Source organism: Serinus canaria, chromosome 5, assembly GCF_022539315.1.
Source record: "Serinus canaria isolate serCan28SL12 chromosome 5, serCan2020, whole genome shotgun sequence".
NCBI classification, from domain to species: Eukaryota; Metazoa; Chordata; class Aves; order Passeriformes; family Fringillidae; genus Serinus; species Serinus canaria.
This window is the reverse complement of record NC_066319.1, coordinates 61891931-61909537: the sequence shown is the minus strand read 5'-3', so window position 1 is coordinate 61909537 and position 17607 is coordinate 61891931. Positions and strand designations below refer to the sequence as shown.

At 53.1% G+C, this 17607-nt stretch overlaps 1 long non-coding RNA gene across 8 annotated transcripts in view; it reads left to right on the top strand.

Moving 5' to 3' along the window:
* Positions 1–562: 562 nt before the first annotated feature.
* The window catches only part of LOC127059704 (uncharacterized), a 90000-nt gene continuing 72955 nt past the window's right edge, over positions 563–17607 (top strand). For all 8 annotated transcript variants that reach the window (XR_007777764.1, XR_007777761.1, XR_007777765.1 and 5 more), the window contains exon 1: positions 563–692. This is a non-coding gene — a long non-coding RNA (uncharacterized LOC127059704). The remainder of the gene's footprint in view (positions 693–17607) is intronic.

The window sequence follows — 17607 nt, the reverse complement described above, 5'->3', positions numbered from 1 at the left end:
GTGTGAGCTGGTGTCTGTGCAAACAATTCCTGAGAGAGGGACGGGGGAATGGCCTTGAGATGGGCTGGATGTCTGTCCCCACGTCCACCCACGGCTTTGTCCCAGAGCAGTTCAGCTCCTGAAACAGCCAAATGGGAGTTCCTGACCTTAGGGATGAACTTCCAGCCCAGGTTTGTCCCAGCAGCTCCTAAAACAGCCAAATGGGAGTTCCTGACCTTAGGGATGAAATTCCAGCCCAGGTTTGTCCCAGCAGCTCCTGAAACAGCCAAATGGGAGTTTCTGACCTTAGGGATGAAATTCCAGCCCAGGTTTGTCCCAGAGCCCGGACAGTCTGGCCAAATGGGGCTGCTCAAGCCTGAACTTCTGCACTTTGGGGAAATGCCAGGTTCAAGGGGGGATGTGGGGCAGGGGGCTGGGAAAGGCTGCACCTTCCTGGTACCTCAGCAATGGGAAGGAAGAGGGAATGTGCAGGAGTTTGGGATCAGAGGAGGCTGCACCTCTGAAAAACCCCATGGGCTGAGCCCCAGGGCTCTGTCCTTGGAGGAAGGTTTGGGAAGGGAAGGTTTGGGAAGGGAAGGTTTGGGAAGGTTTGGGAAGGTTTGGGAAGGGAAGGTTTGGGAAGGGAAGGTTTGGGAAGGGAAGGTTTGGGAAGGTTTGGGAAGGTTTGGGAAGGTTTGGGAAGGTTTGGGAAGGTTGGGAAGGGAAGGGAAGGGAAGGGAAGGGAAGGGAAGGGAAGGGAAGGGAAGGGAAGGGAAGGGAAGGGAAGGGAAGGGAAGGGAAGGGAAGGGAAGGGAAGGGAAGGGAAGGGAAGGGAAGGGAAGGAAGCTTGCAGCACTCCTGCAGCTCCTGCATGGACCCTGGCTGTGCCCAGAGGGATTTCCTGCACAGCTGGACAGAGCCCCTGTCCCTCTGTCCCTCCTGCTGTCCCTGGAGCAAATCCCCCGTGGGAGCCCCCAGCCAGCCCGGATGCCCTGGGCAGGGACAGGGCTGTCCCCTGGGGAGGGGGGACACCGAGGGACCCTGGTGGCTGCAGCCCTGGAGCTGAGCTTGGGGGCAGAGCAGCAAAGCAGCACAGAATGATAAAATCCCTGAATCACAGAATGGGATTTCAGTTGGAAAGGATCCTAAATCCCCCCCAGTGCCACCCCTGCCATGGCAGGGACACCTCCCACTGTCCCAGGGTGTCCCAGTGTCCAGCCTGGCCTTGGGCACTGCCAGGGATCCAGGGGCAGCCACAGCTGCTCTGGCAATTCCAGCCCAGCCAGGAATTCCCAGTTCCCAATCTCCCATCCATCCCTGCCCTCTGGCACTGGGAGCCATTCCCTGGCTCCTGTCCCTCTGTCCTTGTCCCCAGGCCCTCTCCAGGCTCCCTTGTCTCCCAGGAGAATATCTGGTCCCTGAGCAGGGGGATTAAGCCTGACAAAGGAAAAAACCCTTTGAAATCAGCCACAGGCCTGAACTGTTGTTTTCCTGGTTTGATTTCTTTTGTTTTGTTTTGTTGATTCCCATTTAGGGGTCTTTGGAGCCCACTTAAAGGGTGGCAGCAGAATGCAGATGTGAGGAATGCCATCCTGTCTTTAGGATGAGATTACTGCTGCCTTAATGGGCCCTCAGAGCAATGCAGTAAATAGAGGGAGATAAATCCACAAGGTTATACAATATCTTTAGAAATATTCTTTATTTCTCCCATTTATAATGTTCTCTCACAATGCAATTCTATAAAGAATTAAATACAAACGTGAAGTTCTTAACTTGTGCAAACTTCCAAGAGAATGTTTTTATTCCATTTTGGTGGTAAATGTCCGTGTGAAATGGATTTAAATAACATTTCAATCCATCGAGCAGTGCCGGGAATGGCATTTTAAGAAGTTACAGTATGAGAGTCAATGCAGGAATCGGGGGCAGAATCAAAACAAGAGATAACTGCAGAGGAGCTCAGCCCAGAGAAACAGCGGCTCAGGTGTCCTCTGACAGGTCCCTGACTGGTTTTGGGGTCTGCCTGGGTGGAAGGGAAGGGAACCCCCAGGGTCTGGAGATGCCCGTGGCCAGAAAGGGCAGCAAATGCCAGAGGGTCCCAACAAGTGCTCCCAGAGCGAGCTCCTGACTCACCATGGGAATTGGTGAGGTTTTATCTCCATCTTCTGAAAAAAACAGGAACCAAAGGGTGGAGGGCAGCAGGGGAAGGGTGGAGGGAGGTCAGGCAGGAGGGGACAGAGAGCAGCCCTGGCTTGGGGTGTTTTCTGGGGTCCCCCGTGGCAGGAAGGAATGAATCCGACTCCATGTTCTTAGAAGGCTTATATGTTATGTTATATTATATTATATTATGTATGATGTTAGTGTTATGTTATGTGTTATGTTATGTTATGTTATGTTATGTTATGTTATTTCTGGTCTGTTATGTTATATTTATTACATTAGATTATATTATATTCTATTCTATTATTATGTAATTAATTATATGTATCGTAGATTATATGTATATCGTATATATCTGATCTTAGTAGTGATATGTCATTATATTATATTATCTTCTCTTCATATTATCTTATATTTTTTGTTGTCTGTTATGTTAGTTATGTTCGTTATGTTATGGTAGGGGAGCGGTAGGGGAGGTTCCTGTGAGAGGAGGGGATGGTGAGAGGAGGTGAGGGGGGAGAGCGCGGGGAGGGGCGGGGGGGGTCGAGGAGAGTGAGAGGAGAGTAGAGGCATAGAGAGGATGAGGAGAGGAGAGGAGAGCAGAGGAGAGTCGGCGAGAGGCGAGGGAGGAATGAGTAGGAGAGGAGAGGATGCGGTATGAGGATAGTTAGTAGCGAGAGGAGGGGAGAGGAGAGGAGTGATAGGAGAATTCGACGAGTTAGAGGAAGGCGGGTAGTTGACTCGTTAGGAGCGAGACGTTAGGGAGGAGAGGAGAGGAGAGGGATGCTTTTGTTTAGGGAGAGTGAGCAGTGAGAGTATACTTATATTACTATTATATTATAATATATCTATTATATTATTATTAATGTTTAATCATTTGGATTCTATCTCTCTTACTATTCTCTTTTATTCTATTCTATTCTATTCTATTCTATTTATTCTGCTATACTAAAGAATAGAGAAAAGATGCAGACAGAAGGTTAGAAGATCATAATGAATCTCATAACTCTCTCCAGAGTCCGACACAGCCTGATGTGATTGGTCATTAAGTAAAAACAATTCACCTGTTGGATGAACAATCTCCAACCCCATTCCAAAGCAGCAAAACACAGGAGAAGCAATCAGATAATTATTGTTTTCCTTTTTCTCTGAGGCTCCTCAGCTTCCCAGGAGAAAAAATCCTGGTGAAGGGATTTTTCAGAGGATGTGTCAGTAACAGCTGGCACTGCGTGGCATTTAAGGATTTAAGGATTGAGGTCCCTTCCCACCCAAGCCATTCCCTGGGTCTGTGATTTCCCCAGCACGCTCTGGCTCTCGGCTCACCCTGGGCTGTTCTCTGGGGTTAATGCCCATCCGTGAGCCCTCCTGCCTGTGCCCCTGGGTCACCCTGGTTTTTTAAGTTTTCCCAAGCCTTCTGATGTTTACATCCTTGTAAGGAACCTTCCCACAGCCTTTCTGTAAATAACTGATTGTTTTGCATTATTTTATGGAGGAGGAGAAATTTGATGGGCTGTTGGTTTGTCCAGTGTCATTGCAGAGGTGGCACTGTCACCCTCCAAGCCAGGGTCACCTTTGGAAATCTATAAATGTTGGAGTCAGAAACAAAAAATTCTCTTTTTACCCTTGGGAGAGCAGTGTGTCCGTGTTGGGTTATTTCCTGTCCTGCAGTGACACCCCTGGCCCTGCCCCCTGTGTCCCCAGGGCAAGGTGGCACCAGGCCTGCCCTGGTCCCAGACCTGAGCCACAGCACCAGAACAGCCCCTGTGCAGAAAACCCTGACCATCAGACAGGCAGCAGGAGTTTCCAGCCCACGTCAAGTTCCAGTCAATCCCTTTTCTCAGCAGCACCTCAGCTCCACGTAAGGCAGTCGGAGGAATGGGAAGCAGGAAGATGCAGTAAATCATGGACTGCACCTCCTTGCCAATGCAAATCTGCTCCCCCGAGTCCACTCTGAAGCAGCTGCTTAGACAGAGTCAGATTAAATGAATTTTTAGCCCCACAGTCCCTGGAGAGCTGCTCCTGTGAATCCCAGCTGTATTTTACCAGCAAACAGCAAAATGGCTCTGCAGAACCCCCGAGCTCTTCCTGCTGCCTGGGCAAGGCTTCCCTGGATGTCAGCAATTCCCAGCAGCTCTGGTTCCCAAGGGCAGCGTGATCCCAAACCTGCACCCAGCCAGTCAGGAGCCTCTGAGGGTGGGGCTGATGTTATTCCATTGCACATCAGTGCCCAAAGGTGTCCGCTGTTCCCTTCAGCATCAGTCACACCTCAGCCCACTTTCCCTGGAATTGCCCAGAGCTGGGAGCTCACTTTGCTTCCTGGAATGCTTGTCGTGCAAGATGAATAGGAAATAGAATATTGAATAGGAAACAGAATATTGAATAGGAAATAGAATATTGAATAGGAAAATAGAATATTGAATAGGAAATAGAATATTGAATAAAAAAATAGAATATTGAATAGGAAATAGAATATTGAATAGGAAATAGAATATTGAATAGGAACTAGAATCTGTGAATCGACAATGCAATATTGACTAGGACATCGAATATTGCATACCAAAAATCGAATATTGAATAGAACTTCATTTACCTTCACCCACTGGTTGTGACTCTGAAGGTTTTTATCACAAAATTCAGGTAACCTGCAGCACTTAGAGCAGGGAGTGCCTGGTACCACAAGATGCTCTTCATTAATATTCCCACATTAATTTGTGAATCATGAGATTTTTAACTGTGATAAGTGTCTGCACATCAAGGTTATTTGTCTCTTAATAGACACAGTGCCTCAGTAGAGAGTCAGCCAACAAGGGCTGTTTGCCTTTTCCTTCCTTTTAGAAGAGGCACATGACAGGATGACTAGACCATAACATAAATTAGTAGTAATTGCAACATTTTCTTTTCTAATTGCCTAAAAATCAGGTTAATGTGTTTAAAAAAAATTAAAAAATAATCAAAAACCCTACAACATGTCAAGTAACTCTCAGTGGAAGATGCTGTGTAAGCTGTGTGAGGGAATCTGAGAGAGCTGGGGGTGCTCACCTGGAGAGGAGAAGGGTCCAGGGAAAGCTCAGAGGCCCTTGCAGGTCCAGGGACCCTGTCCTGTGTCCTTCCCCTGCCAGGGACCCTGCTGTGTGTCCTGCCACTGCCAGGGACCCTGTCCTGTGTCCTTCCCCTGCCAGGGACCCTGCCCCGTGTCCTTTCTCTGCCAGGACCCTGTCCTGTGTCCTTCTCCTGCCAGGGACCCTGCCCCGTGTCCTTCCCCTGCCAGGGATCACTGCTGTGGTGTCCTTCCACAGTCAACACTGCTGCTCACAGCCTGCACTGCTGCTCACAGGCTGCACTGCTGCTCACAGCCTGCATTGCTGCTCACAGCCTGCACTGCTGCTCACAGCCTGCACTGCTGCTCACAGCCTGCACTGCTGCTCCAGGCTGCACTGCTGCTCACAGCCTGCATTGCTGCTCACAGCCTGCATTGCTGCTCCAGGCTGCACTGCTGCTCACAGCCTGCACTGTTCTCAACCTGCACTGCTGCTCTCACCCTGCACTGCTGCTCACAGCCTGCACTGCTGCTCACAGCACCAAAGTCAGCCCTAACAGGCACATTTCTACCCCATGGAACTGGAATTTTAGTACATTTCAGTCATTTATTCAAACAGCAACACAACAGAATATCCCTGTGTGAGCAGTTTCCAGTCTCAGGCTCTGCCCCCCTCCTGCTCCAGCTGCATTTGGGCTCCTGTGCTGCCCCGAGGGCCCTGCAAGACCCTGCTGCTCACCCCAGCAGTGCCCAGCTCCTGGAGAACATCCCTCCTTCCATCTCTGACCCAGCAGTGCCCAGCTCCTGGAGAACATCCCTCCTGCCCATCTCTGACCCAGCAGTGCCCAGCTCCTGGAGAACATCCCTCCTGCCATCTCTGACCAGCAGTGCCCAGCTCCTGGAGAACATCCCTCCTGCCATCCCTGACCCAGCAGTGCCCAGCTCCTGCCCCTCCTGCCCATCTACTGACCCAGCAGTGCCAAGCTCCTGGAGAACAGCCCTCCTGCCATCTCTGACCCAGCAGTGCCCAGCTCCTGCCCCTCCTGCCATCTCAGACCCCAGCAGTGCCCAGCTCCTGGAGAACAGCCCTCCTGCCATCTCTGACCCAGCAGTGACCAGCTCCTGCCCCTCCTGCCCATCTCTGACCCAGCAGTGCCCAGCTCCTGCCCCTCCTGCCATCTCTGACCCAGCAGTGACCAGCTCCTGGAGAACATCCCTCCTGCCATCTCTGACCCAGCAGTGACCAGCTCCTGCCCCTCCTGCCCATCTCTGACCCAGCAGTGACCAGCTCCTGGAGAACAGCCCTCCTGCCCATCTCTGACCCAGCAGTGCCCAGCTCCTGGAGAACAGCCCTCCTGCCATCTCTGACCCAGCAGTGCCCAGCTCCTGGAGAACAGCCCTCCTGCCATCTCTGACCCAGCAGTGCCCAGCTCCTGGAGAACATCCCTCCTGCCCATCTCTGACCCAGCAGTGCCCAGCTCCTGCCCATCTCTGGCTCCAGTGGAGCCGTGCACGCTGCTCCAAAGCTCTGGGTGCTGTTTTGGGGTGCCCCTGTTGTTTACAACCTCCTTATTCCTCCCTGGCAGGGTGGGCAGGCCCTGGCACAGGTGCCCAGAGTAGCTGTGGCTGCCCCTGGATCCCTGGCAGTGCCCAAGGCCAGGCTGGACACTGGGGCTGGGGCAGCCTGGCACAGTGGGAGGTGTCCCTGCCATGGCAGGGGTGGCACTGGGTGGGCTCTAAGGACCCCTCCAGCACAGGGCACTCCATGATTTAATGGTTCTGTGTCTCTCAATATTCTGCACAGTTTGTTCCCCACCCAGGACCAGCAGAGCCCTGCAGAGCCAGCTGGGTGCTCCTGTGCTGGCACTGGCTCTGTCCCTGCTGCCTGTTGGGGACAGCTCTGGTGCAGGGGTGCCCAAGGCTGGGCCTGGGCAGTTCCAGGGGGCAGGAACAGCCTGGGGGATGTGGGAGGGGTGCTTTGCTGTGCCCACCTCTGCCCAGAGAACAAACCTGGTATTCTCTCATGGGAAAAGAGCAGCTGCCTCTGGTGCTGCTGTTTTCGCTGCTTCATCGTCTCCTCAGTGTGCTGCAGGAGCACTTGTGGCTCCTCTCACAGCCTGTCACAGTGTCCCCTGGCTGTCCCACACAGCCTGTCACAGTGTCCCCCTGGCTGTCCCCTGGCTCCCATCCTCCTCCTGCTGCTCTGCACAGGCACCAAACCCAGAGCTCCAGCTCCCCTCAGACTCTGTTTTTCTCAGCTGTGACAGTTCTTCATCTGTTTTTGGTGGGGTATTTCACTCCAACTTCATGAGCCACTAAATTGGCACATTGTGGTATTGTGATTTAATTCTCCATGTCAGGGCTGTCACCTTTATAAATATTTCTCATAAGTTTTACGGATCACTGCATCAGCAGACTGCGAGGGAGAAGAAGGGGAGTAAATTGTGTCTCAGGAGAAGCTGTTGAACATTTCTGTAGCTGTTGGGGGTAGCTGGGTCTGGCCTCGTGCTGGCCTGGCTCAGGGACAGCCAGGGAATGCTGCCTGTGCAGAGGAGACACAGCCCCTGGGGGCTATTTAAAATGAGCTGAGGTGAATGAAACAGGAGGCTGCAGCTGGGAAAAGGGCAGAGAAACTCGGGGTGGGGAAAGGAATAATGGGGTCATTTAGGCTGGAGAAAACCTCTGAACCCATCGAGTGCAGCCATGGGATCCTCGGGTCCAAGGGAGGCAGGGAAACCACCCCAAAGGGCAGAGTCAGGCCAGGCTGTCCCAGGAACCAGGGGAGCCCTGGGGCAGGGACGTGCAGCAGGAGCTCAGAGAGGAATGTCAGGAAAACAAAATCTTGGCAGAGAGCAGAGGCAGCTGGGCTGTGCAGTGCCCAGAGCCTGGCAAGGAGGGCCCTGGCAAAGAGCAGCCCCGGTTCTGGGGGCCCAGGGTGGGTCTGGAGGGGGAGCAGCTCGGGCTGGGGAAGGGAAATGCTGAGGGGCAGCCACAGGGAGCTGGAGGAGCTTGCCCGAGCAGGACCTGCCAGAGAGGCATCCCAGGAGCCACAGGCTGCAGCTGGGACCACCTGAGCTCTTCATTGCCAGCTTTCACCCCTCTCTGGGCTTCAGCAGGCTCTGCTGCAGCCTGGAAAACAAACAAAGCACAGAGGCAGAGCAGAAGAGCTCTGGAGGAGCCGTGTGTCCAACACCAGGCATCCACAGGAGCCTCTCCCCTGCCTGGCAGCTCCCACAGAGCCCAGGGTTCTGCCAGGCTGCTCTTTCCAGCAGCATCTCTGAGAGGGAAAGCCTTCCTGGAAATGGTAAATAAAATTTCATCATCATGACAGATAATGCATTAAAGTGTAACAACACTTCTTTTATTGGACTCATGGTTGGTGAAATGAGGGTCATCCATCCCAATCTGCTCTGATGGGCTCTGGCCCTGCGCCTGCACTGCTCTCCCAGCCTGGCTGGGGGATGATGGACCCTGAGTGAGGCTGGGATGGACCCAGCAGGGCTGGAATTCATGGAGCTCCACAGCTGGGAGTGCATGGAAACCGCAGCAGAGCCTGAGTGAGGCTGGGATGGACCCAGCAGGGCTGGAATTCATGGAGCCCCACAGCTGGGAGTGCATGGAAACCACAGCAGAGCCTGAGTGAGGCTGGGATGGACCCAGCAGGGCGGGAATTTACGGAGCTCCACAGCTGGGAGTGCATGGAAACCGCAGCAGAGCCTGAGTGAGGCTGGGATGGACCCAGCAGGGCTGGAATTCATGGAGCTACCCACAGCTGGGAGTGCATGGAAACCACAGCAGAGCCAGGGCTGGTGTCTCTGTCCCTCTGGGAGCCCCTCAGGATCCCCTGACCTGGCCAGAGTTGGAAGACACCGGGGAACAACCCCAACACAGCCCACTGCCATGGGGAGACACCTTCTCGTGCCCCCAGGGTGCTGAGGCAGCCAGGCCACTCAGGGAGACACCTTCTCGTGCCCAGAGGTGCTGAGGGCAGCCAGGCCAGTCAGGGAGACACCTTCTCGTGCCCAGAGGTGCTGAGGGCAGCCAGGCCAGTCAGGGAGACACCTTCTCGTGCCCAGAGGTGCTGAGGGCAGCCAGGCCAGTCACCTTTGCAGCAGAGGAGACACCAGAGACATCGGTGGAAGAAAGGGCAAACTCTTAGCAGGGGTTCATCCAAGGTTTTGTTCAGGAGCTCTGGGGAGCTCCTGCACCTCAGGGGGCTCCTGCTGAGAGCCCCTAGAGATGTGCCAAGGTTACTGTCACCGACATAGTTTATGAAAAATCCTTTACTTAGGAATTTTCCTCTCCTGAGAGCTGAGAGGCCTCAGGAACAAACTGTAAACAATTCTGATCTGCTGCTGTGGAATGCGACGGGAAGGTCTGTGATTGGCCCCGTCGGACTGTTTCCAGTTAGGGGCCTATCACAGGACACCTGTCCAGTGTCTCGGGCTGAGAAGACTTTTCATTTACACATTCTTTTCTAATCTTAGGATAGCCTTGGTAGTGAAATCTCTAGCTTTATTCTTTTAGTATAGTTTTTATATCTTATATACCATATCATAATAAATCAAGCCTTCTGATACATGGAGTCAACTGTCTCGTCTCTTCCCTCCTCCTGGGACCCCAGAAAACCGTGTAACAGGTTACCTTTAAAGGGAGGAGGAAACCAAAAGCAGATAACATTCTACCATCCAATTAATGACCCAAGGGGTGGGCAGTAAGGAATAGACACTTAGGACAGTGTATAAAACAAGACTCCTGGGGCTGAGCCCTGGCCTCTGGCTAATCACTCAACATCCTGGACCGAAGCTTCTAGATGGAGGGGATGGGATGCTGGGTGATTGACAGAGAGCCAGGGTGGGGATTTGGGGATGATCTCAGCAAGGGAGAGGGATTACACAGGGAAAGGGAAAGGGGGTACAATTTGGGGTAAACTATTTGGGAAAAATACAGGGATACAAAACCAAAACTACTTTAAAGTATTGCAAAGTATAAAAACACACTACAAGGTCAGGGTCAGAGAGAGGGATCCTGGGCCAGGAGTGACAGTCAGGGACACATAGAGGGATCCTGAGCCAGGAGAGAGGGTCAGGGACACAGAGAGGGATCCTGAGCCAGGAGAGAGGGTCAGGGACACAGAGAGGGACCCTGGGCCAGGAGAGAGGGTCAGGGACACAGAGAGGGATCCTGAGCCAGGAGAGAGGGTCAGGGACACAGAGAGGGATCCTGGGCCAGGAGTGACAGTCAGCGGACACAGAGAGGGATCCTGGGCCAGGAGAGAGGGTCAGGGACACAGAGAGGGATCCTGAGCCAGGAGAGAGGGTCAGGGACACAGAGAGGGACCCTGGGCCAGGAGAGAGGGTCAGGGACAGGAAAGATCCTGGGCCAGGAGAGATCTCCATCACCTGTTCCCTTTGCAGGGTGCCCATGGAGCAGCCTGGGAGGCAGGAAAGGGTCCCTGCCCTGGGAAGGGGGTGGAACAACACAGGGTCTTAGGTTCTTCCCTCCCAAACCACTTTATGATTCCTTGATTCCCTGACTCTGGGATCTGTGAGTCCCTGATTCTGGAATTTGTGGTTCTTTGATTCTGGAATTTGTGACTCCCTGATTCTGGGATTTGTGACCCCCTGATTTTGGGATTTGTGACTCCCTGATTCTGGGATTTGTGACTCCCTGATTCTGGGATTTGTGACTCCCTGATTCTGGGATTTGTGATTCCCTGACTCTGGGATCTGTGAGTCCCTGATTCTGGAATTTGTGGTTCTTTGATTCTGGAATTTGTCACTCCCTGATTCTGGGATTTGTGACTCCCTGATTCTGGGATTTGTGAGTCCCTGATTCTGGGATCTGTGAGTCCTTGATTCCCTGATTTATGATTCCCTAGTCCTATGAGTTATTATTCCCTGATTTCTGGCTCAGGAGTGTAAATGCCTGCAGAGCCCCAGGGCCCTGCTGGGTCCAGCACATTCTAAACCCTTCTGGGTGCAGAGGAAGAGCCTGGAGAGAGGCAGATTCCCAGCCTGGAGAGGGGCAGATTCCCAGCCTGGAGAGAGGCAGATTCCCAGCCTGGGGAGAGGGGCAGATTCCCAGCCTGGAGAGAGGCAGATTCCCAGCCTGGAGAGGGGCAGATTCCCAGCCTGAGAGGGCAGATTCCCAGCCTGGAGAGGGGGCAGATTCCCAGCCTGGAGAGAGGCAGATTCCCAGCCTGGAGAGAGGCAGATTCCCAGCCTGGAGAGGGGCAGATTCCCAGCCTGGAGAGGGGCAGATTCCCAGCCTGGAGAGAGGCAGATTCCCAGCCTGGAGAGAGGCAGATTCCCAGCCTGGAGAGGGGCAGATTCCCAGCCTGGAGAGGGGCAGATTCCCAGCCTGGAGAGGGGCAGATTCCCAGCCTGGAGAGGGGCAGATAGCTGGAGGGGAGATTCCCAGCCTGGAGGGGAGTCCCAGCGGAGAGGCAGATTCCCCGGGAGGGAGACCGCTGGAGAGGGGCAGATTCCCAGCGGGAGGGCAGTCCATGGATAGAGGGGCAGATTCCCAGCCTGGAGAGGGGCAGATTCCCAGCCTGGAGTGGGACGAGTGCTGCCACTCCCATCTGTGTCTCACTCCTTCAGCGCCACTCCTGACTCCAAACAAAGCACAAAGGACGTTGATCCAAACTCCTGGTTACTAAAAACTTGCAGGAACCTGGAATTCAAACCAGCAATTGGGGTTTCTTTCTGTCTTAGGTGTTATTTACTGCTGGGGGAAGGAGCTGCCGGCTGGTTGGTTCTGTGGATATTCCTAATTACGGCTGGGGATAATACCAAGGACAATTGAAATAAAATTACTGTAATTTTAAATCAGAAACTTGTCTTTGTTTGAAATGATTAAAAGGCCGTGTGTAAATATCAGCATGTTTTGATTCATTTTCCCATGAAATTTCAGCGGAATTATTTTCTCTAGCAGGAGATGTTAATAACAACGCCGGGAAATTGAACATCAAGGTTTAACTCGGAGGCAATAAATCAGCACAGCAAAGAGGTGAAGGGTTGTACATTATGAAAACATCGCCCAAGATAATTACAAGTTGGAGGCATGTGTTGATTGAGTGGGAAATATTATCGGATCGACAGGGCCGGACTCACAGCGGAGATAATCAGGGGAGGAGCTGCTCAGGGATTGCAGGAAAAGTCACCTGAGACCCACAGGAATTACAGGGGTGTCTGCAGAGGGGTGCCAACACCCAGAGCTCCCAGAAACTGCCTGGCCAGGCCCTGTGCCCGTGCCTGGGACACTGCTGTGTGCCAGGGACAGGGACACTGACACTGCTGTGTGCCAAGGACAGGGACACTCCTGTGTGCCAGGGACACTGACACTCCTGTGTGCCAGGGACAGGGACACTAACACTACTGTGTGGCAGGGACAGGGACACTCCTGTATGCCAGGGACAGGGACACTGACACTCTGTGTGCCCATCCCAGGGACACTCCTGTGCCCATCCCAGGGACACTCCTGTGTGCCAGGGACACTCCTGTGCCCGTGCCTGGGACATTCTTGTGTACCCAGGGACAGGGACACTGACACTCCTGTGTGCCCATCCCAGGGACACTCCTGTGTGCCAGGGACAGGGACACTGACACTCCTGCGGGCCCATTCCAAGGACACTGACACTCCTGTGTGCCCAGGCCAGGGACACTCCTGTGTGCCAGGGACACTCCCGTGTGCCAGGGACACTCCTGTGTGCCAGTGCCTGGGACACTCCTGTGTGCCAGGGACATTCCTGTGTGCCAGGGACACTTCCATGGCTGGCTGCCAGGCATGGACACTGCCTGGTGCCAGGGACCACTCCTGTGCCCATACCAGGGACACTCTGGGGCAAGGGACACTCCTTGTGACCCATCTAACCCAGGACACTCCTGTGCCCATACCAGGGACACTCCCGTGTGCCAGGGACATTCCTGTGTGCCAGTGCCTGGGACACTCCTGTGTGCCAGGGACACTCCTGTGTGCCAGTGCCTGGGACACTCCTGTGTGCCATGGACACTCCTGTGCCCAGACCAGAGACACTCCTGTGTGCCTGTGCCTGGGACACTCCTGTGTGCCAGGGACACTCCTGTGTGCCCGTGCCTGGGACACTGAGACACTGCTGTCCCTCAGCTCCACCCGTGCTCCAGGTGAGATCCACGCTCCAGGGCTGGAGCAGGGCAGGGATGGGCAGGGATGGGCAGGGATGGGCAGGGATGGATGGGTATGAACAGAGATGGGCAGGGGTGGGCAGAGCTCCCCCAGGCCTGGGGGCACCAGCACAGGCACCTGCAGTGACAACCACAGAGCCAAGGATGTGCCTGATGGGGGACACAGCTCGGCCCTGGAAGCTTTGGGGTCTTTATTGCAGCAGGGCTTGGTGGGATGGCAGCACTGAAGGTGCTGAAATGGACCTGAAACCCCACCCAGTGCCACCCCTGCCATGGCAGGGACACCTCCCACTGTCCCAGGGTGTCCCAGTGTCCAGCCTGGCCTTGGGCACTGCCAGGGATCCAGGGGCAGCCCCAGTTGCTCTGGCAATTCCAGCCCAGCCAGGAATTCCCAGTTCCCAATCTCCCATCCATCCCTGCCCTCTGGCAGTTCAAGGCCGTTTCCCCTGGCATTTGGTGCTGTCAAACCTTGCAGCAGCTGCTTTTGACAGGGTTCTGGAATGATTAGGAGCAAAACTGGGTCATTTCTGGGTCATTTTCCCCCTCAGGAGGGAATGAAGCCCTCATGGAAGACACGTCCCAGGAAGTGAAGTTCAGCCACATTTAAAGACTCCATTCTGGCAATCCATTCCAATCATCTCATGAAGCCTGAATAAATATGAGAATCTAATATTAATTTCATTTTCATATATCCAAATTAGAAGGCAGCAGAGAAGAAAACAACATAATCTGATTAAACAAATTAGAATCACGCTGCTAAAATTGCCCTTCAGTATTTATTTATTTTCAACTGCAGTAGCTTAAAAAAAAACCTGCAAAACAAACTCCTCCAAATGTTAGGGAACAGCTCCCTGCCCCTGCTGCTCCCTGGGAAGCTCCCAGCTGGGAGGGCTCAAAGCAGAGATCCCAGCTCTGCTTCCACCCCTGCATCCAGCCTTTCCCTTCAGTCCTGCTCCAGGCCCAGGTGGAGGCAGGGAAACCTGGGCTAGAGGCTGATCCCAGCTCTCCTGGACATGCCCTGTCCCCCAGGGAGTGGGCCAGGACCTCAGGTGGGGACAGTCTGCAATGGGACAAGTGTCCAAGGCCAGGCTGGACACTGGGCTTGGGGCAGCCTGGACAGTGGGAGGTGTCCCTGCCATGGCACTGGACGAGTTTTAAAGTCCCTCCCAATCCGAACCAATTCAGAATTCTGTTAATTCTCAAAGCATTCTCATAATTTTCAATTTGGTACAGTGTTTTAATATTGATATTAATATATTTTATTATAACATTATTAAATAATCTTAAGTAGTGTTTATTGTATTGGAATAATTGCATCCTCTACTAAATCCATTTAAAACTATCCATCTGTCAGTCATTTAAAATGAAACAAACACTGAGCAACAAACTGCAGTAGAGAAGTTCAGTGTTGGACCAATTTCCTTCGTTGTTTCACCAGAGAGAAAGGAACAGCAGAAATATTTCTGCCCAGAGGGCAGGGACAGGTCAGGAATTTCAAACAAGGCAGAGCCTGCTGAGCCCAGCCTGGCCAGCAGCCCCTGCTCCCTGTTTGCCCTGGAGTTACAGGGAGGAGCAGGAGGGACCTGCAGGGGCTGGAGCTGGGAACAGGGCTGGAGAGGGGCTGGAGAATCCCTGAGGAGCTGGAGAGGGGCTGGAGAATTCCTGAGGAGCTGGGAAGGGGCTGGAGAATCCCTGAGGGAGCTGGGAAGGGGCTGGAGAATCCCTGAGGAGCTGGAGAGGGGCTGGAGAATTCCTGAGGAGCTGGGAAGGGGCTGGAGAATTCCTGAGGAGCTGGGAAGGGGCTGGAGAATTCCTGAGGGAGCTGGGAAGGGGCTGGAGAATCCCTGAGGAGCTGGGAAGGGGCTGGAGAATTCCTGAGGAGCTGGGAAGGGCTGGAGATCCCTGAGGAGCTGGAGAGGGCTGGAGAATCCCTGAGGAGCTGGAAGGGGCTGGAGATTCCTAGGGAGCTGGGAAGGGCTGGAGAATTCCTGAGGAGCTGGGAAGGGGCTGGAGAATTCCTGAGGGAGCTGGGAAGGGGCTGGAGAATCCCTGAGGAGCTGGGAAGGGGCTGGAGAATTCCTGAGGAGCTGGGAAGGGGCTGGAGAATCCCTGAGGAGCTGGAAGGGCTGGAGAATCATGAGGGAGTTGGAAGGGCTGGAGAATTCCGGGGAGCTGGAGGGCTGGGAACCTGAGGGAGCTGGGAAGGGCTGGAGAATTCCTGAGGAGCTGGAAGGCTGGAGAATCCCTGAGGGAGCTGGAGGGGCGAGAATCAGTGAGGAGTGGAGGGCGGAATCCCTGAGAGCTGGAAGGGCTGGGAATCCTGGGAGCTGGAGGGCTGGAATTCCTGAGGAGCGGGAAGGGGCTGGAGATTCCTGGAGCGGCGGGCTGAGCCTGCAGAGGGCCAGGGGCCCTTGTGGCTCTGCCGAGCTCCTGCAGAGGGACACCGGGGGGGTCGGGCTGTGCTCCAGGGAACAGGGACAGGAGCAGAGGGAACGGCCTCAGGCTGGGCCAGGGCAGCTCAGGGTGGGCACAGCAGGAATTTCCCCATGGAAAGGGGGCTCAGGCCTTGGCACTGCCCAGGGAGGGTTGCAGTGCCCATCCCTGCAGGTGTCACCTGGAGGTGGCACTGAGAGCTCTGGGCTGGGGACAAGGTGGGCACTGGGCACAGCTGGCACTCCCTGGGCTGGGAGGGCTTTGCCAGCCCCAGGGATTTGGGATTTCGTGGTTCTGGGATAAGCTGTTGAATCCTGGGAGCTCTCAGGTGTCAGGGCTGCTGTGTCCCCTCAGACTGAGGAGCTGGAGCACAAACAGGTCCTGTCCAGCACAGCCCAGCACGCCCAGGGAAGGGATGGCTTTGCCTTCCTCATGATCTGCTCCCTTTAGGGTCTCCTTGGTTCAATAAGACCCCCACAGTAAATATTTATAAAAGATCACATAAAAAATTATAAGTTATTTAAATTTAATTTGCATTTATACTTCCAAATCAGGTTATTATATAGCAGAAATGTACTGAAATTAAATTCATAATGCACATTACAGCAATTGGAGGAAATTGTACCTTGAAGCAATTTGTATTTAAAATTCTGTCTGTGTGCTTCTTCACTTTCCTGCTGCCTGTAAATAAATTTACAAAGCATTTCCAGTGACAGCCATAGTGTTCCAGCTGCAAATTGATGTAGTTTGAAACAAAGAACAATTACCACTTAAGCAGATCCCGTGTTACACTAAATCTTGGAGCATTTGAATTCCCTGGCACAACAAAAGGAAGTGATTTTTCTTTCCTCCTTAATGCTGACAGCTCCTGTCAGGTGGAAATGCCTGGGCACTCACCCCGTGCCTGTTGGTGCTCCTGAAGAGGCAGCTCTCCGTGGGGTCACAGTGACAGCCCCTACATGCCCCAAACCCCCTCAATCCTGCCTGGGCCAGCAGCTGCAGCTGAGCCAGCCCCAACCCCTCCAGAAAACAGATCCAGTGCCACCATCACAATCTCTGGAAAATCCTCCTTGCCCAGGATTGCCCTCCTGGGGAGCTGAGAAGCCTCAGAGGAAAAGGAAAACAAGATTATCTCATTTGCTTCTCCTGTGTTTGCTGCTCTGGGATGTGTTTGGAGATTGTTTATCCAACAGGAGATTGTTTGATTGGTTCCATGTGAATTGTTTCCACTTAATGACCAATCACAGCCAGCTCTGTGGGACTCTGGAGAGTCACGAGTTCTCTTTAGTATCTTGTTAAGGCTTCTGTAAATATCCTTTCTCTATTCTTTAGTATAGTTTTAGTATAGCATTATAAATATAATGTAATGTAATGTAATGTAATGTACTGTATGTAATGTATGTACTGTAATGTAATGTACTGTAATGTAATGTCTAATATAATATAATATAATCTCATAATCTCTATACTAATATAATATACTCATCCTCTCCTCTAATACTATCCTCTCATCTCTCTCATCTCCTAATCTCCTCTCCTCTACTCTATATAATATAATCTAATATAATATAATAAGTAATCCTCTACCATCTAATATAAACCTTCTCCGAACATGGAGTCAGATTCATCATTCCTCCCCACAACAGGGAACCCCAAAAATTCCACAGATCCATCACAAGGGCCTCCCTGAGAGGTTCTGCCTCATTGGGCTCAGCCACAGTCCTGGGAAAAATATTAAATTATACCCAGCAGCATGGATTGGTGTGGGTGGGAAGGGACCTTAAACCCCACCTGCTCTGTCCCAGGCTGCTCCTGGGATGGCATTTATTGGAA